Raw genomic sequence first — 5286 nt, forward strand, 5'->3', positions numbered from 1 at the left:
CCTACAGCGTCTCCTGCAAGAATTGACCGGATACACAAAACAGAACCTGCTAGAAATTAATAACAAGAAAACAAAGATCATGGTAATAACACAACGCTGCAAAGCACTGCCAATCTTGGAAATAGATACCAACAAACTGGAAGTAGTGGAAAGCTACAAGTATCTGGGGATCCCACTGGACAAGCGCCTCAATTATTGCACGCATCTCAATGCCATTGAAAAGAAGGGCACCGCCCTGTTGCATGCATTTAGCAGCTTAGCCATCAAACTTAAAGGCCCTCTGTTCAACCCACTATTAACTGTAAGAGCGCACCGCTAATAGACAAAATCCAAACAAAAGTCTATAAGCGCGTATTTGGCCTACCACACAACGCATCACCCGTGCAAGTGCGACTCGAATTCGGCCTTCAGTCTCAAGTACTGTTGAAAAGATACGAGACGGTTAAATTATGGTATGGCATTTGGATGAACCAAGACAATGAGGTCTATCGTGCCAAGTGGGAAGCAATTCATAATAGCCCGAACTCCCAGTACGCTAAATACCTACAACAATCCCTCGAAACCACCGAACTAGTAGCGCTTTGGGAAACAAAGCTTCCAGTATAAATGTTTAAACAGGCGGTAAAGAAGGCAGCCAACAGGCATTCACTGCTCAACGACAAATCAGCCCTGAGCCACCGCTCACATGCCTGGATGACCATACAATCATATAAAAAGTCCACGCCGGCAGCCTACCTTGATCTGGCATTTTCACCACATGTTAAACGCAAATACCTTTGCCTACGGTTGGGCAATCTGCCAACCAACGCCGATCAACCCATATGGAGGACCCCAGACATTAAGGAATGTGACCTATGCGGTGCAGCAAAACAAGATCTTATTCATCTGATCTGCATCTGTCCCGCACTGGCCCAGGAACGCCAGAATAGGCTAAAAGCGAAGTTCAAACAATATGGTATTCGCATCTGTTGTTCCGCAATTATCCATGTCCTGTGCTCTGCGGACCCTCAGCTCATTTGTAGAGCAGTAAAATTTATCTCCAACTTTGAGGAAAAGAGAGGAACTTTGGCAAAGATCCAATCCATACCCTGAACTTACAACACTTGTGAAACTATTCCTTCTGTAACTGTCTCTACCCTCTTGAATTTCAAAGGGCTCTTTTATTCATGATTTTAACTTTTAATTATGTATGTATCTCTAGATTAGTTCTTTCTCTCTTAATACTACGGCATTTTATTTTTTGTAATGGTTTTTATTAACTATACAAATAAAGAAATTAACTTGTAACTTGTTTTAATTAGTCCTGTATAATTCAGCAGTTAACTGGTCCAATGGGTAAATAGCAGTTTTGGGATCCAGGTTAGGTTGTTTTTTTTTAAACTCTGAATGGCCAAGCACTATATTACCCAGACGTATTTGGCCTGAGTAGGTAAGCAATGTCATCTGACTACTGACATCTGTGTTCAAGGGGAAGTGGAAGGTAATGTAGACAAGAGTTTACTTTACAAAAAAGCATGAAATGGGAAACATTCATAGTCAAACCTGAAGGCAAGATAGGTGGAAGAAAGTTTAGAAGGAGGACAGAAAGCAAAGTCTATGTTAAATTGATTGTGTTGTAGATCAGTTGGAAACAATTTGATAAATAGAGCAAAAAGTACTACAGCTGATTCCAAGACCTATTTTGTTAGAAGCAAGGAACCTCTCAACTGTGCCAAAACCCGGGATTGAACCAGGGACCTTTAGATCTTCAGTCTAACGCTCTCCCAACTGAGCTATTTCGGCCTGTTGATAGCTGTTGTCTTCATACTTTGATTTAAACCATTTAACAAAATAGATGCAGGACCTGGATTTTTGACCTTTTATGTTAGAGATATGTTTTAAGGAGTCCTGTATCATTCAGCAGTTTACTGGTGCAATGGGGAAATAGCATTTTTGGGATCCAGGTTAGGTAGTTTTTTTTTTTAACTCTGACTGGACAGCACTATATTACCCAGACGTATTTGGCCTGAGTATGGAAGCAATGTCATCTAACTACTGACATCTGTGTTCAAGGGGAAGTGGAAGGTAATGCAGACAAGAGTTTACTTTACAAAAAAGCATGAAATGGGAAAGATTCATAGTCAAACCTGAAGTAAAGATAGGTGGAAGCAAGGTTAGAAGTAGGACAGAATGCAAAGTCTATGTTAAATTGATTGTGTTGTAGATCAGTTGGAAAAAGTTTGACGAATAGAGAAAAAAGTACCACAGCTGATTCCAAGACCTATTTTGTTAGAAGCAAGTAACCTCTAAGCATGGGCGAATTTTGCGAATCTGGCATTCGGGAATTTTGCGAATTTGCGAACTCGCAATCCGCAAAATCTGCGAATTCTCGCGAATTTGCGGATTTTTTTTTGTGTTCGCAAGGGTTTCTGCCAGTTCGCGAGGGTTTGGTACCAGTTCGCAATCGCGAACTTACTTGTCGGCTCACAACGGTCGCGACTATGTTGTTTCTACGTCTGGTTCATCATCACAAGTTCCCAGCACCCTCTGTTTCACCACTGCCACCCTCTGTTTCACCCATGCCACCCTCTGTTACATCAATGCCACCCTCAGGTTCATCATCACTGTAGATTATGGGGGGGAAAAGCAAGCACACCTGCCCTGCTTCAACTGACATGAATTAATTTGGGGTTAGTTTATTAATGTGTCACTGTTTTAAAATTCCAGGTCTGGCACCTGCTTCCTTATCAGTAATTTGCTTTCTGTTGCAGTGCATTTTTTTTTTCCAGGACCTTTGTGGCCTACTTGTAGCTATTCTATGAGCCTGCTGTGAGGGTCAGAGCAGGGTCATACAATTGTTGCAACTAGCAACTGAACTCTGGAGGGGCCCCAGTCAGGAAGCACTACAGGGAATGGTTACTAATGATGAGTTTGAACTTTTGCACCTGCCGAGTGCTTTCAGTTTTGTAAAACTCGTTTTTCTGCAATTTCGTGGGATTCACGGGGCGCGAACACGCGCAAGATCGGATTCGGAAGCCGCAAATTCGTGCGAATATGCGATTTGTTTTTTTGCGGCGTGTTAGTTCGCAAGGTTTTGTGCGTTTTTGCGAGCTGCTTGTAGCGCAAGGCGCGAAGTTACCCTCGCGGTCGTTCAAGGGCGCGTCCATCTTGTTTGCATGACGTATTTCCGTTTCCGGGTGCTAAGTGTAATCTCGCAAAGTGTGCGGCTCGCCAGTACAATTTCGCAAGTATTCGCGAGGAAAATCTCGCGCGAACTTACCCACGCGGTCGTGAACGGGCGTGGCCATCTTGTTTCTCATTCATTTCTATGGTTCTGGGCATGCTTTTGGTATCGTCTCTGTATCTCTGCCATCCTTTGCTTGTTTGAAGTTTTTTTTTATCTATTTTATTTATTATCTATCTCTCTATTTTTTTTGCTCTATATTTTTGTGTTTTCTGCTACTTTTGGTTAATTTTAAACTACTTTTTTCAACTCTTTACTTTTCTTCTCTTCCCTATTCTATTTTCTTTATTATTTAGCTTCCTTTCTGCCCAGACCATGGTGAAGGGAGCCGGGAAGCATCCCGAGAAGGGGAAGGGTCCCGCACCCCGTGCCCGGCTCCCGTGCGGGCGTTTGAGGGGGGAGCAGGTCGTCCCCCGGGAGATCTTTAGCCCGGAGGAGGTGGGCGCACTCATTTTTTATGTTCAGCGCCGCCTCCCCAGGACCATCATGGCAGGCGGCAGGATCGGTGTCGGGTACGGGATCCAGGAGCGCCGGAAGCGGTGGGAGAAGGTGTGCCGGGCCATGTACCACCATTCTCGGGTCCGGCGCACCTACAACCAGGCCACCCACCGCTGGACGGATGTCCTGGACCGTGAACGAGATCTGCTCGACCTGCTTGGCCTTGAGATCCCCGGGCTTGGTGAGTAGTAGTAGCTATTTCTTTACTACTCTGTTTTCTCCTGCTCTGTGTGTTAATATATTGCAATTTTTTGTTTTTTACCAAGAGCAATAATGCTGCTCATTACATTGTAGGTAAATTATATTTCAAAATCTTCTATGCATTTCAGGTGCACTGCTCTCCTTCTCAGTAGTGTTGCTACTATGCTTATCTGTTTTTGATTTTGTGTTCATTTCATTGGCCTGTGAAATTATGCATGAGTGTAGTTTAAAGAACTGCGTAATGCTAGAGACTAAGGTTCAGATTTTTAATTACCGGCGCATCCCTGCAAAGTAGCAGGGATGCGCCAGTAATTGTGCACCACGCCACCACCACCCATGGTGCGCCGTATTTACAATGCGGCGCACCATGGGCCCAAAACGTCACCAAAGCGTTACGCATCTGTGTCGTAAAGGCGGCGCATTGCTGGAGTTGCGTCGCAACGATGGCGCAGCTCCATCAATGCTCTGGGGTGCCCTATCTCCCCAATGCTACGTCAAGCCGTACGTCTGCTTCAAGCAGGCGCAGGGTTTGAGTCACGCATCATTGTCGTTAAAGTGAGTGATTGAAATCTTGTAGATTTCCCTCAGCCACTTTTAGGATGCGTTCCTGCGCAGGAACGCCCTCCCTTGCGCCGGAACGCCCCCTGATGGCGCAGGGCTTTACAACGTGATGCATCTCCCATATGCGTCACGTTGTTAATATACGCCGCACCATTGCGCCTCTTTTGTTCTGCCGCTGTGTCACAAAAGTCACGCAACAATGGAGCAAAAGAGCCGCAAGGGGCTTCTAAATCAGCCCCTACAGACTCAAGTCCAGTCCTTCCTTTGTACACATGGCGATAAGAAGAAATAGTGGTGGTGGATTGATAGTTTGAGTATTTTAATGACTGGTTAATGTAGTAGGAAACTTTAGTGTTGTCGCTGATCTGCAATCACAATGGACTTTGTCTGTCACTTCGCGTGCTGCGGCTGCTGCCTGCCAATCCTAGGCAAACCTTTTTAGTACTTTGTTTAGTGAGTTACATAAGAAGTTTCCAATTCGACGGTCCGCAAATCAAGCAATACTAATAACGTAGTAGACCACATGAGATCGGTCAATAATATATCCCGTGGAATAGTTGTCTATTTGCTATTTCGCCAAAATATTTTGTTATTGTTCTTTTGAAATGTTTGATTTGGTTGACAAATATCATCCATGTTTTCTGGTCTTTCTTTCTTTCATGTTGTACATCAGCTCCCCCCAGGGGCAAGAGGACACAGGAGGAGGAGGAGGAGGGTGCTGTTCAGGATGCAGGCCAGGATCGGGCAGGTGAGGGCTCCTTTGCTGGCCCCAGTAAGTTTTAATTTTAATATAGAGTACTTAT

The 5286-nt window shown here is 44.6% G+C and overlaps 1 non-coding gene across 1 annotated transcript; it reads right to left on the minus strand.

Moving 5' to 3' along the window:
* Positions 1 to 1709: 1709 nt before the first annotated feature.
* Positions 1710 to 1782, minus strand: TRNAF-GAA (transfer RNA phenylalanine (anticodon GAA)). Its single transcript has one exon. It is a non-coding gene; the product is annotated as a tRNA-Phe (tRNA).
* Between the last annotated feature and the right edge of the window lie 3504 nt (positions 1783 to 5286).

The sequence above is a fragment of the Lissotriton vulgaris genome, chromosome 8 (assembly GCF_964263255.1).
Source record: "Lissotriton vulgaris chromosome 8, aLisVul1.2, whole genome shotgun sequence".
In the NCBI taxonomy this organism is placed as follows: Eukaryota; Metazoa; Chordata; class Amphibia; order Caudata; family Salamandridae; genus Lissotriton; species Lissotriton vulgaris.